The following is a 20,410-nucleotide window of genomic DNA, read 5'->3' as shown; positions in this document are numbered from 1 at the left end:
AATATCAGAAAATGAAAAGATATCCTTGTTCTTGGGTAGGAAGAACCAATGTAGTGAAAATGGCCATACTTCCAAAAGTATTACGCAGATTTAATGCAATCCCAATCAAATTTCCAACAATATATCTCACAGAATTAGAGAAGACAATCCTAAATTTCATTTGGAGCCAAAAGAGATCTAGAATAGCAAAGGAAATCCTGGGCAACAAAGGTTGGGCATTACAATCCCTGACTTGAAATTAGACTACAAAGCTACAGTGACAAAACAAAAAACAAAACAAAACAAAACCAGCATGGTACTGGCAAAAACAGACTTAGGGATCTATGGAACAGATTAGAAGATGCAGAAACAACTCCAGACATACTCAGCCTCCTTACCTTTGACAAAAGGACCAAACACCTTCACTGAAAGAAAGATCACCTCTTTAATAAATGGTACTGGAAAAACTGGCTTCCTACATGCCAAAGACTAAAACTAGACCCATAGCTTTCTCCAAAAATCAAAATGGACTAAATATCTAAATATTAAAACAGAAACACTAAGTCTGCTGGAAGACAGAGCAGGTAGAACTCTTTAAGACATAGATGTAGGCAAAGACTTCTTGAACAAAACCCTGATTACACAGGAAATATCACAAAGAATCAACAACTGAGATCTCATCTTTTTTTAAACTTTATTTATATTTATTTACTTGTTAAGTCTTTTTTTTGAGACAAGGTCTCACTGTGAAGTTCAGATTGGCCTTGAGCTCACTTGTGGCCCAGGCTGTTCTTGAACTCACAATGATTCTCTTGCCTCAGCTTCCTGAATGCTGGGATTACAGGCTTGCACCACCACACCTGGCTAGTCTCATCTTTTTAAAAAGCTTTTGCACAGCAAGATAAACCACCAACAGAGTGAAGAACAACTCACAGTGTGGGGGAAAAAAATTGCCAGGTGTTCCTCAGACAAAGGATTAATACCTAGAATATATAAAGAGCTCAAAAAAATCAAACCTCCAAATTTAAAGACTTAATGAGAAAATGGGCATCTGAAATGAATCTTCATTTCTCAAATGAAGAAGTAGAAACAGCAAGTAAATATATGAAAAAGATGTTCAACAACACTGGTCATTTGAGAGACATAAATTAAAACACCAGGATTCCACCTCACTCCAGAAAGAATGGTATTACCAAGAAATCAACCAATAACATGCTGGCAGGGCTGTGGGGAAAAAGGAACCCTTCTCCACTGTTGGTGGGAGTATAGACTGGTGCAACCACTGCGGAAATTCCTCAAAAAACTAAAACTAGAGGTTCCATTTGACCCAGCTGTTCCCCTTCTTTGTATCTTCCTGAAAGAATTAAAAGCATAATACCACAGTGATATATGCACACCCATGTTTATAACAGCACAGTTGTAATAGCTAAATCTTGGAAACAGCCCAAATGCCTATCAATCAGTGAATAGATAAAGAAGATGTGGGGTTTTTTTAATACAGTGGAGTACTACTCAGCCATAAAGAAAGATAAGGTTGAGACTTTTTTTTTTTTTGTCATGCTTCTTCTTTTTTTTTTTTTTTGGTTTTTCTCCGGTACCGGGAACCGAACTCACGACCTTGCGCTTGCCAGGCAGGCGCTTTTGCCGCTGAGCTAAATCCCCAGCCCAAGGTTGAGACTTTTAAAGAAAGAAAAATAGTAATAAAAATGATGCACAATTTCAAAACAAGATTATATGAAATTAACAGTTTATTATATTGCATATTATTATCTTCAAAGTAACTGCTCAGATTATCAGACAAAGGCATGCAAAATTGATAAGACAATATAAGCACTAACTGTTCCTTTCAATCAACTATTATAAATTAGTAGTACAGGGGCTGGGGATTTAGCTCAGCGGCAAAGCTCCTGCCTGGCAAGCGCAAGGTCATGAGTTCAGTTCCCAGTACCAGAGAAAAACCAGAAATTAGTAGTACAATTATTTTAGCTATCTTGTGTATACATACATATCTTTTTTTCCCTTCTTTTTTCCCCCATCCCAGTTGTTCTTTCCATAACTTGAGACATTTTTTAGGTAGATGGGTGGACCTTGAGACCATACTCTTAAGTGAAATAAATTGGACACACATGAATAAATAGCACATTGGTTCTCTGGTATGAGAAACTAAAGTAAATAAGGACCAAAGTATATAATAGACATTGTGAAATAGGAAGACAAGGTTCAAGTGGAAAGGGGAACTGTGGAGCAGGGCGGAGGGAAAGAAGGGAAGGAAAAGAAATAGTGAGATAAGAAGGAAAAAATGGAAACAAAGCTTTTGTAAATAAGGAGGCAAGAAGGGTTGAAGGGAGGGTAGGGGAATGAAAAGAAAAAAAATCGAGATATATCATGTACAAGTACAAATTCCCTATGATGTGTGCGTCATTATGTATATCTAAAATGTACCGGTAAACTTAATTAATTAAGAAATTTGTGGTGATAAATGTGTCCATTATTTTGTAGAATTCTAAACAGCAAAAAAATAATTTACAAAAGGTCCAATGAACAGGAATAAAAACACATTGCTAGAGCTAGCCCAGAGTTTTGCTTTAGAGTCCAGCTGCTGAGTTCAGAGTCAGCAGGCATGATGCTTGTATGTTCAGGGTGCAGCACATGAATGTAAACATTCAGCCACTGTGCTTAATTATCCTTTCATTTTTGTACTTTTTTCTGTGGTACTAGGGACTGAGCAGTGGCGTTGTGCATACCAGCAAGCACTGGGGTACCTCCCTGCCCCCCCATATATATAAAACTTTTGAGGTAGATTCTCTCTAATTTACCCAAAATGGCCTCTATCCTTTTAACTCTCCTCTTTCAGCTTCCCCAGTAGCTTTCCCGCTACACTCAGTTCAATGCAAATTTGAAGGCCAGTCTATTCCAGGTTGCGCACTTGCTATCAGTACAACATGTTGAGATATAGATGTATATTTGTATTTGTGTGTGTGTGTGTGTGTGTGTGTGTGACAGAGAGAGAGAGAGAGAGAGAGAGAGAGAGAGAGAGAGAGAGAGAGAAATGGGGCAACTTTTGATAACTATATGAAAAGAAAGAAAAAAAATTAAGAAGAAGAAAAGGAAGGTGTGTGACAAAATTGCTTAGAATTCCCCCAGAGCCCATGTTCTAGTTAACTATTGTGGTCCAGTCCCAACACTACTGATTATTAGTTGTGAGACTTTGGCAAGTTACCTAACTCACTCAGCTGGAACTAAATATTCTGGTCTGTATGATGGTAACAAAAACACAGGATCTGTTTTATTGGGCTATTATACAAATTTTGGTTGTACTTCGGTTCACAAACACTTTTTGCAAGCAATTTGGTTCACAAACAGAAGCATATGACAACGTTTTTTGTTTGCAAACTCTGCATTGGGTGAAGAACATGACCTTGGCCATCTTTCCTGCATGAGCACAAGTGTGACTGTCTTTTCCAGAATAGTGGAATGAATTAAGTTTGTGAACCGAGGTACCACTAGATATGGTTTAAATCATGTTGCTGGCATATGATAAGGGCTCCATAAATGTTTAGCACAAAATGGTTAAAGAAAGAACCAGCTATTAACATATTGCAGGGAAAGTATCGCCAGGGGCAAGAAGTGTCACTCAGTGCTGGGGCACTTGCCTAACCTGGCCAAGTCCTGGGTTCAGTCTCCAGCACCACAAACAAACAAACAATCCTAATGTCGTAGCATGACAGTATTAGTACTCTACTAGCAGTGTTTGTGCAGAAAATAGTTAACAGAACAGACCTAGACCTCCACCCATGAAAAGGTCTGCTTGCAGCGCTGGCCCTTGGCTGGTTGGTGTCTGGGATTTTACAAAGGTTTTCACTGTTAACTGCTAAAAGTGGCTCACTGTGCCTAATCTGTTTGTGCAAACAGTACGGTTGAGGCTGAACACCTGCTTTCCTGCAGGGGGTCTGGAATTTGCATATGTGCCAATGAGAGGCTGCCTGCATGGCCAGCCCCAGTAAAAACTTGGGCACGGAGTCTCCAGCAGGCTTCCTCGTAACGTTTCAAACCTGGTCTCACACAGAGAACTCATTGCTGGAGGATTAAGTGAATCCTTTGTGACTCTCTTAGGATAGGAGAGTCCCTTAGGAGCATCTGTCTAGTTTTTCCCAGATTTTACCCCACAGTTCTTTTCTTTTTGCTGGTTGTGCTGACATCTTGTCACTGCAAAAAGTCACTGTCACATACTTTCCCTGCAATGTGTTAAGGAGTCATCAAACCTGGGAGTGATTTTAAGGCTCTCCCAAGAAATGCTGACCTACTTACCCATGAAAGTTGCTTTTTGGGGGTGGGAATTAGGAGACAGTGCTGTTATCAGAGCATTAACTAACTCAGTGTAAACAAATGAACATATAATTTTGAGAAACATAGTGAAATAGGAGAAATATAACTCCCAGCTTGCTAGATGTCAGATGTGCTGAGTTTGTTTCCCTTGAAATAAAAAAATGAATTCCAAGGTACAAGGGTGGTTAAAAGTAGAAAAGGTTTATTTAGAGATAGCTCCTGAGAGACAGGAGGAGTCCCAAATGGGCTGTCACTGAGGCCCTTTGTCAGGGGTAATTTATACAGCCAAGTTACAGTGTGGGTACAATGTGGGCCAAAGTGTAATCAACCTGTAGGATTACAAGTACAGTATAGCTACTTAGCTAACATTGATCCAGTAGGGAAGTGGGTCACGTAGCAAGGGCACATGGAAAGAACAAAGTGTTTTTGGGAAGGGATAGGTCTGGATGCTCTGGTCACCCCCCTGGGTGACTGATGCCTATCTGTACTTCCTGGGCCAGGTGGTGCTATGGCAGTATAATTCCAAGTCACTGTGTATCCCTTAGGGGCATGTAGGACTGGCCATTGCGTCTTTATCTTGGTGTCTGGCCTTCTACAGATGCGCCTCCAACCACAATTCTGATGTCTATTTTTCACTGACTTCCTTGAGAGCCCAGTCCCTCTCTGACTGTATGTTAATTTCTATCTAACTCAGTTATCTATAAGAATAGATTTAAAAATTTTCTTAAATAGGTAAATAATGAAAATGGTGCCAAGCAGTATTCTATTGTCAATGACCCTTCTCAAAATTATAAAGACATTAAGAATACCCAGCACTGTAAAAATTTAGCTATTTTACATAGAATGAGGCAGAAAGTAGCAGTAATAGGAGAACTGTAATTCTGCCACTGTGCTTTAAAAGCTCTCTGGCTGTGTTGCCCCATAAGCCATTTAACCCCTCTCATGAGATTTGATTTCCTTCCCAATGTAAATGAAGCTTATTTCAGTGTTCACTCACAAATCCTTTATGTTTTTATAATAAAATGTTAATGTATTATATTATAAATGTGTCTAGACTATTATTTCAGTATCAGTTTGGTGCATTGTCATTCAACAAGAATTAATTAAATACCTTCTACATGAAAGGCAGACATGAAAAATTCTTTGATTTAACATTATTCCCACAGTTTTTATTATGATACTGCAATACTGATTACTGCAAAGACAGCTTTAAAGTTCTTGTCAGGCAAGCATCTCAAAACTACACTTTATTTTCTGTTGAAGATTATCAACAAAACCATGTATCTCAACAGTATTGTGCTGGGCTTTGTATCAAGTGAGCTAGTCAAGAGTACTGTTTTCCAACTCTTTGATGGAATGCAGATTTCCCATTAAAAAAGCAAATCTTCAGTTTAAAAAGTCTAATAAAATAGTATCTCTTTCCAGCTGGTTAGATTTAAAACACTGGGAAAAGTTTCCTGCAAGATTCATCTCCAAGTCTGGGCTACGGCGTTTTCATTTGAAGGTGAGCTGATTGCTTTGGTATTTAACTCTGCTCCTGCAAGCATTTGTCCACTCTGGAAAAGTAGGGTAGCCCTGTAGCTCTTCAGGTTCGCATAACAGTGTGGTGAGCATTCATTATTGCTGCTACTGCTGCTGGCCTCCCCACCAGAGTGCTGACAGATTTCAGGATGGACCATGCCAAAACTGTTATAATGTTCTTCATTTTTTTTTTTTTTTTTCGGTGTCCAGAATCGAACTCACAACGTTGCACTTACTAGGCAGGTGCTGTGCCGCTGAGCTAAATCCCCAGCCCCTTCAATTTTTGAACTGAGACAATCTCCAATCTCCTTCTGACTCCACCTTTTCTATTTTTTGAAGCAATTTAGAATCCTAAATTATGTAACTGGCAAAAAATGATGGAGACAGATAATATAAGTATACCTAGCTGCAACAGGAAGCAACACATTAAATCAAATTTTATCTACTGAACATGGGTGCTACCTAAACCCCAAGTCAGATATAAAAAAGTATAGTCCTTGCCCTCTAGGAGAAAGTAATTGTGTTACTGTGTGTGTGTGATGTGGTGTGTGTGTGTGTGTGTGTGTGTGTGTTAGTTACTGGGGATTGAACCCAGGACCTTTGCACTAAGGTACATTCCCAGACCTTTATTTATTTTTCCTTTTAAGGAAGGATCTCACTAAGTCCCTGAGTTGCTCAGGCTGGACTTAACACTTGCGGTCCTCTTGCCTCAGCCTTTGACTGTCTTAACCAATGCCTTTTGATGTCAAGACACAGAAGGTCACTTGAGCTGGCTTATTCAAAGCCAGGTGTTTTCATATGCAAGGAAAGGAAGGTTTCTGGGTCTCAATGCAAGACTGAATCCAAGAACCTACTGTCAGTAGAAATTACTATGATTGGCCTTGTGTCATGGAGCCCTCAGTCTCCCCTTGCTGTTTTTTCTGTGAGCTCTGTGTCCTGCTCACCTCCTGCTGACCAGTGGCATCAGCTTAAGAGAGTTGACACTGCTCATTGCTCCTGTGATATCCCTTCTCTTTTCTTCAAGAAGGGGAGAGTTTAAGCTAGCCACATGGCTACTCAGCTAAAAGACATACTTCCAAGGCTGGCTTGCTGGGAACTGTAGGCATTTACTAATCTCTGGCCATGACAATCAGGCAGAAATGATATACACAACTTCCAGGTTCTGCCCTTAGGGAGAGCAGTGTGCTCCTCCCTTCCTTCTTTTCCCTCCTTGCTACCTAAGTGTGGCAAAGGGACCAGGAGCTAAACTCATTGTGTTTAACCTAGAGATGGAAGCTGCAGGCTGTGGATGGCAGAGCAACAAGGTAGAAGGAGCCTGTGTCCCTGCCCAGGCTATTTAGGTTTAAACTTTTCAATGAGAGGAAATATTTCTATGGCTTGAGCTGGTGGTACACTGGGTCTTTATTGAAGAAATTAGCCTCTTACCTGACCAATAAACCTACTGTCTATTCTTTTCTACATGTAAGATGAAGAACAGTTGCCCTATCACTTCTAAATTTACTAGACCTCAGATGAAGTGACCAAACATGAATTTCAACTTTAGGTACCCAGTCAAGAACATCAGTTGGCATGCTCTCAACTAGCGGTAAGTTAAACTAAGAGGGGAGAGTCAAATCCAAGCCTAGCAGCTGGGGTTCCTCCCTGGGTAATAAAGTGGGGCTACCTTTCTTAGTGGAGGGTCTACTTTATTGGCCCTTGCTTATATGGCTCTCTAGCCTCCTTTTAGGAGGGCACTGACCCTATTCAGGAGGGCTCTACCTTCATGACCTGATCCCCTCCCCAAGACCTCACCTCCTGATACCATCCTTTGTGGGTTGGATTTCAGTGTGGACTGCAGGTGGGGGCATAATAGAAAGAAGATGAATGCCTGAGGAACAGTGGTGGGGCTGTCTCCAGTGAGTGACAGTAGCAGAGACTGCTTTTCTTAGGGAGGCAGGGGAGTCTCCGTGTTCCTCACTGCCTGTCTTCCCCTGTTCTCTCCTAAAACTAGCAGCAGACAGTGAGGTGTAATAAGTAAATGGGTTCCAGAATAAGCTGGGCAAATCATCCCCTCAGGGCCAGAGAATCGTTTCATTTTCCTGTCTAAAAGGTATATATATAATTAATATTTCCCCTGTTACAAGATTATGTTAGAATTAAGGGAGGTGATATATGCAAAGTGCTCAAAGCAGCACCTCACACCGAGTAGGTGCTATGCACATTAGCTATTATTATTAATTATACCGCTGAGAATAACTAGCACTCTTTCATAAACAAATGCTTATTAAGGTAAGGGACCAGCTGAACTGACTATCTTGCCCAATCCCATAGCTAATGATTGATGATACTGGATCATGTAAGTCTGACCCCCAAAATGGGTCATGGGACAGTTACCAACTTCACCTCCCTCTCTTCTTCCCTCTTCTCTCTTTCTTTCTCTCTCTCTTTCTTTCTTTCTTCTTTCATCTTTCTTCCTCTTGCTATGGTCCTAACAGATGTACAAGAGTTAGCCTCTAAATGTGAGAAGCACACCATCTAGTGAAAAGGAAGACTAGTCATTATCATATAGTGCATTAAATTCTATGCTAGAGATTAAAAACTAAAAGTCTTGGGAACCCAGAAGCAGATAATTAACCAAACCGGGTAGATGAGGGGACAAGGAAGGCTTCCTGGAAAAGATGATTGATGTTGAGGTCAGTGAGAGAAAGCTATAAAGACAGAGGAGGCCCAGTAGAAAAAGGCCTTCTGGACACAGATGTTTTACTAAGTTACTCAAAGTGGTTATTAACATGAGAGTAGACCATGCAAGGCTTTGAGAGCCTTTCTTTCCAGCCTGGTCATCAGTGAGCTCCTCCAGGGAAGAGGGCTCTGTAAACTCCAAGTACAGGTCAGCCCCACACTAGGACAAGGTTGTGCTGTTATCCATGGACATGTGTGGTTTTGGTTAAATAGAAGATGCAAACAGAAAAATCTTGACTTTTTTTTTTGAGACAAGGTCTCACTGTGCAGTTCGGGCTAGCCTTGAACTCACTGTAGCCCAGGCTGGCCTCAAACTTGTAATTGTCCTCCTGCCTTAGCCTGCTGAGTTTGTTGTTACAAGTGTGCACAACCTTGCCCCGCTTTGAAAGCCTGTTAAGACAATAAAATCCAAGTATGAGAAGCTATTATGTCCAAGGCTGTCTTGCTCAGTGCTGTCTCTTGAGTCTAGGATGGTATCTGACATAGCTGACACACAAATAGCTGCTTGTTGAAGAAGTGAGTGAATCAGATGAAAAATGAATGCATTTTAAGAGCTCTGTTTGCTGACCTTTGTAGGCTGGTGCTGACAGGAACAGTATTTTTGGCTTACATCTGAAGGGGTCAACAAGTTGCTAAGTTATATATTAGCCAGCCTTTTGGACGGTTGTATAAATGACACAGCAGTCCTCTAGAGGTAGCACTGCCACTTTAACTCAAAAATAATAAATTGGCAAATAATAACTCTACTTGTTTTAGCCAGTTTTCTGCCATTGTGACAAATTATCTGAGACGATAAACTTAAATAAAGATTTATATTTGACCCATAGTTTCAGAGGTTTCGGCCTATGCTCGGTTGGCGCATTTCTTTTGGGCCTGTAGTAAGGCAGTGCGTCATGGCAGAGAGCATGTAGTAGAGCAACGTGACCAACCTTATGGTGACCAAGAAGCAAAAGAGAAGGGGCTGGTCCCAATATGCCCTTTAAAGCCCCATCTCCAGTGACCTCAATTTTCTTCCACCAGGCCTTCCCAATACTAGCCAGGCTGGGCACCAGTCATTCAACACAGACCTTTGAGGGATATTTTGGATTCCAACTGTATTGCTGCTTGAACTTAGAACTCAGCTAGGAATGTGTGAGGAACAGATATAAAACATAACCTCCAATCTGTAGATTTAAGATGTGATATAAAGGTGGAAATAGCATGGATAAAAGCAGCATGGTCATTAGCAAGGTCGGTCATATGATAGTGACTAATGGTAGAGCATTGATACATGCCAAGAACGTACAACTAAGTGGCGTGTAAGATAAATAATCGAGGATTAGATTTCCTAAAGCAAGTGCAATTTCACCTTGGGAACATATACTTAGAAATAATGATATATTACCATTTAAATCTCACACAATCATATGAGGTAAGTGTCCTAATTTTACAAATGAGGTAGCTGAAGCTTACAAAGGTCAGATAAATAATCTGCCTAAGGTCACACAGCTGGATGTCTTCAAACTCAGGCTGCTCTCTTACTTTCCACCTTGTACTTTCTATTTTATTTCAAAACCTTTATTAAGAGTCAGTTCTAAGCCAGGCCCAGCGGTGCATGCCTGTAATCCAAGCACTTGGGAGGCTGAGCTGGGAGTATTGTGAGTTCAAGGTCAGCCTAGGCTTTATAGCAAATCCAAGGCCAGCCTAGACTATATAGCAAGAACCTGTCTCAAAAAATATATATGAAAATATAATTATAAGAGAAAATAAATCATATATATATATGAGTACTATATTTTCTAAAAATAATCAAATTCAGTAGCAGAATTTCTTTCTTTTTCATTTTTCATTTTTCTTCTATTACAAGGAATTGAACTCAGGACCTTGTGCTTGCCAGGCAGGCACTGCGCCGCCGAGCAGCATCCCCGCCCTCTTTTTCATTTTTCATTAATTGTTTTTGAGGTGGTATCTTACTATGTTGCCAAGACTGCCCTCAGGTTTCTGGGTTCATGTGCCCCTCTTGTCTCAGCCTCCCAATAGCTACATTTATTAAAGACTTTTCCCCCTGTATAACCCTTGCCATAGTCTGTGCTGCTACAAGGAGATACTTAAGACTGGGCAACTTATAAACAATAGAAATTTCTTTCTTGCAGTTTTAGCGGGTTTGGTAACTAATGAGAGCATCTCTCTCTGCTTTCAGGTGGGGCCTTATTGCTACATCTCACATGCTAGAAGGTAGAAAAGCAGAAGGACAGTTGCTGAATGAAGCCTCTTGTATAATGGCCTCAATTCTATACACAAGGAGCCCTCATGATCTGATCATCTCCTGCTTCTTAATCCTGTTACCCCGGAGAGTAAGTTTCAACATGAATTTTGAGGTGATATATTCAGATCACAGTACTCCTGGTAAGACAGCAGTAAAATCAGGCAATTTGATGGCAATTTTTTTACAGCTGAAATGGATTTGGTGGGAGACGGCAGTGGCATTTGGAATGAATGAGGCCTATAAATCATACTATCTTCTCTTCTTGCTGAGAGCTAAAAAAGTAAGACTCCCTCAAATCACTTTATAAAGTTTCCATGAAAATTTTTTTTGGGAAAAAAAAAAAAACTGAGGTGAAGCCAAAATAGATTTTTTTAATCCAAGCAATTTAAAACACAAAGTTGGATAAAGAAATGGAAACTAGTATAGTGGCCAATTCTAAACACACAAAAAAGTGGGAAAATTCTTTCCTATTATATTGACCACATTCTTTTTCTGAAACACAAGCTCTCAGCTAAACAAGTATTATAACATAATAGGTGCTTATTAATCCTGAGGCTGAACACTGAGCCCACTACTCTGTTATGTGGATGAATTGTCAGATGCACTACTCAGGGCTTTTCATTTTTAAATTGCCTCAATATTTAATTAATCTGGGCTTATTTAAGTTTTCTTTAATCCAGAAACAAGCATAGAAGGTGTTTCAGGGCCTCAGACCTTTGTTATGACTTTTATTAATCTGTCTGTTGCTAGAATGAAATACCTAAACTGGACACTTTATTAAAAAAGAGCTTTCTTTAGCTAACAGTTTTGGAGGCTGAAAGACCAGCACTCGGGAGGCTGAGGCAGTAGGACTGTTGCAAGTTTGAGGCCAGCCTGGGGTACAAAGTGAGTTTAAGGCCAGCCTGAACTGCATAGAGACCCTGTCTCAAAAAAGACCCCCCCAAAAAAAGATCATGAAACTTTTTTTTTTTCAGCCTCTAGTGAGGGACCCTTGGCTGTACTATAATATGGCTGACAGTATCATGGCAGGAGCACATGCAAGAGGGAGAGATCACATGGTGAGGCAGGAAGCCAGAAGCAATTTTTATAACAACCTACTCTTGTGGGAACTAACCAGGGTCCCAGGAAAACTACTGCACTTCTTCCTGAGGGCAGCATTCCCAATAACTTCACTACCTTCCATTAGGACCCACACCTGAAAGGTTGTACTACTTCAAATACTACCAGATTTGAAGACCAAGCTTCAAGCACAGAAACCTTTGGGAGACAAACCACATCCACACATTACTCCTTACAGTCGGCAAAACCCTGCTTGACCTGCCTTGCTCTGCCCCCTCCACTTCATCCTCTCCCTTGCTTGGTGCCTTCAGCTCTTCTGTTTCTCTCTCTTGCAAGCTCATCCTCTCAATACATTTGCCTGTCCACTTCCTCTGCCAGGAAGGCGTTTCTTCCATTCTCATCATTCATATCACCACCCGAACACCCCAGGCCACTCTGTCTTTCAAGTCGCACACACAAACTCTCCGGCATGATACCCATTTACTGTCTTCACAGTGCTCTTGGCTCCCTGAAATGATCTTCCTTATGATATTTGACTATGGTCTGTGCTGCAGCCCCTACTAGATTGAAAGCTGCTAAAGAAAGATCTTAACCATCTCATTTGTCATGTTTTCCCTGGGCCTACAAGTGACCCAGACAGGATGGTCATTTGACAAATAGTTAATGAATGCATTGAATGAAGTAAAATTAACCAAATGATATACCTCTAAGGATGCTTCCTGTAAACTACACTCTGACATCAGCGTGTTATTTCACAATCACCTATTAGGCCGTTAAAAGATGCACTTAGGCACATTAAAACTTTTAAGAGTTGGTCTAAGCAGACCAGGATTCATAAACGAGGCACAGAGGGTGTGGCGGGGAACCTTTATAAGGTGTTTGATGAAGAAGAGCAAAGAAAATATTGGACTGATTAAAGTGCAAAGTCAGTAGGGAAAAGTTAGTCAGTAGTTTCTGACTGGTTAAGCTTAAGTTTCATTTTGCTTTTTACATTGATTTGGATTTTAAAGGCTTCCCAAATAATTACTTTAGCAATGCAAACATTGTGAGTGATTACTATATATAAGTGTGGAGGACATAATGTTGGATAGAATGGTGCCTGTGCTCTTAAAGATTATGACCTAATAAGTTTAAAAATTTAGTTTTTTGCTTACTATATTAATGCTTTTAAGGCCATTGAGCTAAATGTCTATTTTCCAAAAGCATTTTTTAAGGGCTGAGGAGTGAATCCAACATGTATTTTAAGAAATAAGAGCTAGGCAAACTTCTGCATAATTTGTCACCACTCTCCTTTGTCAGAATAGTGCTAAAAGAAATGCATTTCAATAGAGAACCGTAGCCTTTATATTTCAGAGTAAATAAGTTTACAGAGGAAGTAAACTGCATTTGCATTCTGATACCTTCTTAAATTATCTAAGGTTTTTGATAAGCAACAAAGAAGATTGGAATGTGAGGCTGGAATGTGAGTCTTTTTATATTTCAAAAAGTTTGCTGAGGTGAGATTCTTTATGCTAACCCTCCTCCGAACAGACAAAAGCTTTTACACTGCATCCTTTTCAAAATCAGGACATGAATTATTACAAAGAAGCTGAAATTGGACAACTGTACTTGATAACAGTGAGAAGCAGGGGGGCCCTGGAACTCTTTCTTCCTGACACTTTTGATCCTTCTTCCTGTCGAGAGTCCGTGAATGCCGTGGAATCCCCTTCCGTCTCACAGTGTGCGGGAGCACACAGCACACACAGAATCACCGTGTGAAAGTCTTGAAAAGGTTTTAAACCTCAGACACAATAGCTCTGATTGTGGCCGCTCCCCTCTTGCCAAACTGTCTCCAGGCTGCCAAGTGTGAGGGCAGCTGCTGAAGCATTGTGTTTCGTTAACACCGAACCTGGCCAGTCAGCAGTTTCTTTGATCTGAATGACAATAGGTTAAAATTAGTGGGCTGATACCCATCGCTTTAAGGAGGAATGAGGTAAGATAAAGGTACAAAAAAAGTAAAACAAAAGAGAAGAGGAGAGAGACCCGATGAACGAACGAACGTAAGAGGTAAGGAAGTAGAGAGCAGGGGAAGGGAGGGGTGGAGGGTGGCCTGTTCTCCCTTCTGGATGCCCAGAATTCGTGCTTTACATCCTCATCTCCCGCTCGCCCTTCCAACTCCATGGACTGGCATTCCCTCCTTTCCTGGACCCTCCTCTGGAGACTCTGGACTCTAACCCAGCTGCCCCCTGCTCTGCTCTCTCCCACTGTAGGTGGGCTTCTCCCTCTGCTGCTTCCCTCCTGAGAAGTTCATTTCTATGGGACCCTGGCCTTGAGGCTTCTCAGTGAGAAGGACTGTACTGAGAAATAACCGCCTGTTCTGTCTTCACTGACCTTGCCTCATCCCTTAAAACTTTCTTCCCACTTGTTTTCTGGGTTCACTTGAGTGATTTTCTTTACACATCTTTGAGGAAGTAAACTGTTTACCTGTTCCCTTGTTCTCCAATCTGAGTTACCCTAGGATTTAGGTCTCACGTTTCTGTTTTCTTTTGTATTAGTTACTTTTCTCTCATTGCTGAGACAAAATACCTGACACTCAAATTTAAAAGGGAAGGTTTATTTAGCTCACAATTTGTGGAGGTTTCAGTCCATCCTCAGCTGGCTCCAAGGCAGGGTGGCACATGGCACAGGGGCAACTGTTCAAGGTGGCAGAAGACAGCAAAAGCAACAAGAGCAAAGGGGAGGAAGAGCAAGCCCGTTTTCCTCCCTTATATCGTAAGCAGGCTGCCCCCACTGGGGGAGCGTGCAGCACTCACACCACCTCTCTGCCCTCCTCTTGCACAGGCTTAGGGTGTTCACAGTGTGAGGACCCTGGCCCTCCCCCACTGAATCACTCAACCTTGTAAACTTCTCAAGTTGACACTGAACAACAACCTAGAGAGGTAAGAGCATGTCTTTTGCACCCCAGGATGTAGAACTGCTGAATTACTTAGTTAGGCTTCTAGACTTCAAGTTGACACAATGTATCAACCACAATAGCTTTACAGTCCTTGCCCCCAGGAAACTATAGATTGTAATGACAGAATGTCGTCAGGCAAGGAAAACATGGATTTCAGAAGCAGAAAGAAATCAAACCCTAAATTCTAGTTCTGACTTCCTTACTGTGGAACTTTAAACAGCTTATTAACCTCTCTGAGCCTTGGTGTCTTCCATCTGAAAAAAAAATAAGAACAATAATATCTCCTTTTGGCTGCTGTTTGAAGACTGAGTGGGATAAGATTTGTAAAATACCTAGGAAAGTGCGTGTCATATTCTTCCTTGAGTGAAACACCTGGCTGTGTGCATTATGCCAGATTCAATATAAGAATGAACAATAGTATTTTCTGCCTGAAATCTCTCACACTCTAGAAAGGAGCATGTACACCTATACAGTACAAGACTGTATCAGGAGCAACAGTGAAAACATTTACAAGACAGAAAGGACACAGAAAAGGGGAGAATATTGTAGGTCTGTGAGACAAGGAACCCTCACCTGCTGGAGAAAGGTGATTTTGAGCTGGATTTTAAAGGATAAATGTCAAGAAATAGAAGCAGAGAACACACCTGTAGAAGCAGGTCCCTTTGAAACAGCATGGGCTACTTCTAGAATGGAAGCATCAAATTGGAAGTGACAGAAGACAAGATTAGAGAGAGGCTGAATAAACTCGTTAACAATCATGATGATAATATCCAATTATTGAGAGGTTGCCTTCTGTCACACAGCGCTACGTAAGCCAACATTTTGAGACATGACTTTTTAAATCCTTATTAAGCAATCCTGAGAGCTGGAAAGCTTGAGCTTAGACTGATGGCCAGATGGGGAGCCGGTAGGCTTTTATATAGGGTGGATACTGTGATCATATGTGTACTCAGAAAAGTTACTATGACATCAACTTTGGGTTTTTAAAAATTGTGGTAAAATATTCATAAATTTACCATCTTAACCATTTTAAAGTATATAAGGAGGTGGTAGCAAACACATTCTCAGTGCTATGCTACATTACCACCATTCATCTTGTAAAACTACAACTTTGTTCCCAGGAAACAGTAACTTCAGAATCCCCCCTCCCTTGAGCCCCTAGCTGAATCATAGTATAGTGCAATCATTTATCCTTTTGTTTTGTTTTTGTTTGTTTTCCCGTATGAGGAGTCAAACTCATGACCTCATGCTTGCCAGGCAGGCGCTGTACCGCTGAGCTAAATCCCCAGCCCCCATTTATGCTTTTGTGATTGGGTTATTTCTTTTAGTGTGATGTCCTCAAGGTTCATCCATGTTATATAGCATGTATCAGGATTAACTTTTCCCCTTCTCTGCTCTCTTTCCTCTCTTCCCCCTCCTCTCCCCTCCCCTTCTTCCTTTTCCTCCTCCTCCTTCTTTCTTCTTCTTTTTCATCTTCTCTCTCTCTCTTTCCCTCTCTCTCCCTCTGCCTGTCTCTCTCTCTCTTCTTTCTCTTTTCCCTTTCCTTCCTCCTTTCTCCCCACTCCCTCCCTCTCTTTTGGCTGAATACACCACTGCATGTATACACCACTTGTTGTATGCCATTCACACATCCGTGAACACAGATCCCTCCTACCTGTGGCTATTGTGAATAATGCTGCTATGAACAAAGATGTACAAATATCTCCTTGAGAGCCTGTTTTCAGTTGTGTGGGGTACATACCCATGAGTAGAATTGCTGGGTCATATGGTAATCCTATTTTTAATTTGTTGAGAAGCCACCTGGCTGAAGGCTTGTTTTGGAGGTGAAGCTGGAAGAGGAAGGCTGGGGACAGGATGCCATTCTGTGGCAGATAAGAGCCTCCGTTTCAAGCTGCTGGGAGTGGAAGGCAGGCAGTGTCATTAAGCAATTGACAAAAGTTTGGCAGCAGATTGGCTCTGAGAGAAGGGAGAGGCTGACAGTAGCTCCAAATTTGGGGGGAGGGGCTGAAGCTTTTACCAGCTTAGGGCCCTCATCAAGAAAAAGAAGCCAACTAAAAGATACAGTGGAAAACTCTGAAAAGGCCCATGGAAGCCGTGTGTGTGTGTTGCACAGTGAGCATCTTTCCATCTGCTGACCAGCACCTTTTCCCTCTAGTTTTTCCCTAGTGTCCTGCGCCTTCTCTGTCTGAGTTCCTGTGTGCTGACAGGGTGCTTGCTCACCTCCCATGCCACCGTCAGACACATACCCAGACCTGCCACCAGCGCTGTGGCCACAACTCCATGTGTCGCATGCAGGTATAACCGAGCTGCCATGGTTTGGATCTGAAATGTCCCCCAAAGGCCATGTGTTAAAGGCTTGTCACTAGCCTCTCACGCTGTTAGGAGGTGGGGAACCCTTTAAGAGGTGGGGCAGAGTGGGAGAGAGTTGGGCCCCTGGAGGCACACTCCTCAAGGGGATGTTGGGACCCTGGCCCCTTGTTTTTTCTGTTGTTTCTTGGCCACCATGAGGTAAAAAGTTTTGTTCTACCGCACACTCTCCACCGTGATATTCTGCCCTGCCACAGGTCCAAAGTGACAGGGCCAAGTGACCTTGGACTGATTTTTCTGAAACTGAGCCAAAATAAATCAATCATTTTCTTCTTTCCTTGCTTTTCTTTCTTCTTCTCTTTCTCCTTCATTTTGTTTCTTCTCTCCCTCCTTCCCTTTCTTTTCTTTTTCTTTCTTCTTTCCTCCCTCTCCTTCCTTTTCTCCCTCCCTCTTTCTTTCTCTCCCCCACCCTCCAGTACTGGAGATTGAATCTAGGAAGTGCTAAGAGGTACCTATAGTGCTTTATTTTATTTTGAGATGGTGTCGTGGTTAGGGGCTTTATTTTATTTTGAGATGGTGTCGTGCCAGGTGAACAATATAATATACAGACACATAGTTTATAAGATTATAATAGTCACCTAAAGAATCATATACAAGAGAGTGCAGGAAATCTGTCCACACACTAATGACCAAAAAATCCAGCTGAGGGCCTGGATCCCACAATAATGTCCTGCATGAGTCCAGCTGAAGACCTAGTGCTCATAACAGTGCCTCCCATGAGTCCAGCTGTAGGCCTAGAGCCCATAACAGTGTCTCACGCAGGCCTGTTTCACGAATCTGCACTGGGAAGGCCCACAGGTCAGTGGTGGAATCTAGAAAGTCTGTGTCAGTGGGATGAAGGAGCTGTGCTAGCAGGCTGAGGGATCTGCACTGGAGCCAGGAAGCAACATGTCAAGTAAGAAACACAGCTCCCCCGAAAGGTACCACAGCCACCCTCAGCAACCTCAGGTCCGGAGCTCCTCCGATGATCAGGAAAGCTAAGTTCCCATCAGGAAAGCCAATGCAACAAGCTTCTCCAGGAGACTGAGCTAGGCACCTTCTTCCCCTCTGGAGCCAGGAAGTGATGAGAGTGAGGACCAGGGCTTCCCCAAAATGAACCAAAGGCATTCTCAGCAACAACAAGGTCCCAAGCTCCTTGCAGGATGAAAACAGCCAAGTTCATCAGGAAAGCCAGCATGACGAGCTCCTCCAAGAGCACCAACAGCCTCCCTCAGCTCCCTACAGCCTAACGTCTTCTTCTCCAGTTCTGCCTCTTATGCTGCGGCCAACAGTCCTCAGGTGGCCTCCCACACTCAGCACCAGGCTTACTCAGTTCAGCTGGGGGTTACAAGTTGACCACCAGTTGTCAGTCCACCACAGATGGGGATCTGGCTCACACGTGTGATTCTTCTGCTTCAGTCCCTCAGTAGCTGGATTTCTTTCCACCTTTTCAATTGACTTTCTCAGGTCATAGTAGATTTTGTCACTGTTAGTTAACTAATATAGTAGCTGACCCAAATCAAGCCCAAAAGACCCAATTCTGTGGCCTTTGCTTTCCCAGCCTATTGAGAAACTGGTATTTCAGACATGTGCCACCTCACCCTGCTGTGTGGTAAGTTTTGTGTGTGTGTGTGTGTGTGTGTGTGTGTGTGTGTCTTAGCAAACTGCACACCTTAAATATGTGGAGTTGTGGTATACCAAGTGTATTGCAATAAAGCTGTTAATAATTATTAACAGTTAAATTAGGAAGAAGGAAGCCTTAGGAGCCCTGATGTATTCCAATAGGACCCACAATGCTTAAAAACTTTCAGCGGCGACATCAAAGAGCTTCAAGTATCTTGCTAGTACAGTAGTTGATCAAACAATGCAGATGTCAGTGTTCACGTTAAAGCCGTGTAAGTGTGTGTTCCCACTGTTGTGTGACCACTGCCGGTACGCCTCTTCACAGCTGTCACCATTCCAAACCGTAACTCCGTCCCTTAAACAGTAACTCCCAGCAAATAAGATTTGTGCTTTTCAAGACAAAACTGATTACAATTCCTGAAAGCATTTTACCAAGAATGGCTTTAAAGGAGAGTCAAATGATGTTAATCGTGTTCTCCACCTTCACTGCTGGGTGGAAACAGTCAGTGTGGACTGCTGCAGGAAAGCTTTACAGATTGGGCACTGCGATTTGCACTTCAAATCTGGCCACCATTTCTGACACTCATCAGTCCTGAGGGAAAATGGGTGCGGCGGCGTGGATGACACACGGCCGCTATCACATTACCGGAAAAGCAGCCTGAGCTGCTTGCCCCACCAATAGTGGGTCAGTTGTGACATCTCTGTGTGGGAAGATCGCCCTAATTACCCTTTCCACCTCAGCCTCAGTCAGCAAATCTTTTATAAATTATTTCTCTTTCCTCCGTTTGCCTCTTGCCCTTCTCTCAAGCTCTGCCTCGCAAAGTCAATGAGAAATTCTTGCCAAGTTATGAACAGCTGTGTGCTTTTCCTTTTCAAGCTCCCATCATTTGTATTTCAGTGTGGTTCAATTATGGTGAGATATTGAGGGTCCTCTTTTCAGACAGGCTGCCCCACCCCTGAGTCCGTGGTGTCTGCTGGCACCTAAGTTTGCCTTTGTCTTTTACGCTAGGATTCAGAGGATTAACCCTGTCCGGGGTGTGCACCAGACAGCAATGGCAGAGGGGAGCTTTGCAGGTGGTAGACCTTGGCCGTGGTGCGGGGGTCTCTGAGGTTCAAGTGTCTCGCCTCTAAAATTGATACGAAGTCTATCTCGAAGTTATTCTGGGCAAGTAAACGGGATAAATTGTACAAGGCATATATAGTACAGTGTCGTGAGCACGGCGGGTGATAACTGTTACCTTTCTCCACCAAGTGACTTCGAGATCTGAACGGAAGGAGAGGTGGGAAAACAGGTCACGAAAGAAGAAAGGCGCCCCTGGTCTAAAGGGTAAGTCTGTCCGCAAATGTGTCCTGATCAAAGTTGTCCTCTGATTCAACCAACGAAAGTGGGTAGACAGCAGTGACACGTGGATGCTGAGGCTACCCGAACGTGGCGTAAAGCATTGTTCGTAAAGGGGTACTGACGCGCAGTTGTAGAAAGGACCTCAGGTGCCCGCAGGCTTTGCCCGGACACCGTTGCCGCTTTCTCCAGCATTGCAATTGAGAGTTACATGGAGTGAGCGCGACTTTGGTCGGAACCTGGAGCGTCCTCCGAGGCGGCAGCACCGCGGCCACGGCAACAGGCGCGGCGGCCGCGAGGTGCGGGGCAGCCGGCGCGG

General features: G+C 42.6%; 1 long non-coding RNA gene across 1 annotated transcript; it reads left to right on the top strand.

Annotated features, from left to right (window-relative positions):
- The first annotated feature begins 7,352 nt into the window (after positions 1-7,352).
- LOC106148985 lies at positions 7,353-20,382 on the top strand. The gene is made up of 4 exons (XR_001234838.1): positions 7,353-7,411; positions 10,724-10,877; positions 13,415-13,894; positions 20,005-20,382. It is a non-coding gene; the product is annotated as an uncharacterized LOC106148985 (long non-coding RNA).
- Positions 20,383-20,410: the final 28 nt, after the last annotated feature.

The sequence above is a fragment of the Chinchilla lanigera genome, unplaced genomic scaffold (assembly GCF_000276665.1).
Source record: "Chinchilla lanigera isolate Chin_1 unplaced genomic scaffold, ChiLan1.0 scaffold00034, whole genome shotgun sequence".
In the NCBI taxonomy this organism is placed as follows: domain Eukaryota; kingdom Metazoa; phylum Chordata; class Mammalia; order Rodentia; family Chinchillidae; genus Chinchilla; species Chinchilla lanigera.
This window is presented reverse-complemented; position numbering and strand designations above follow the sequence as displayed.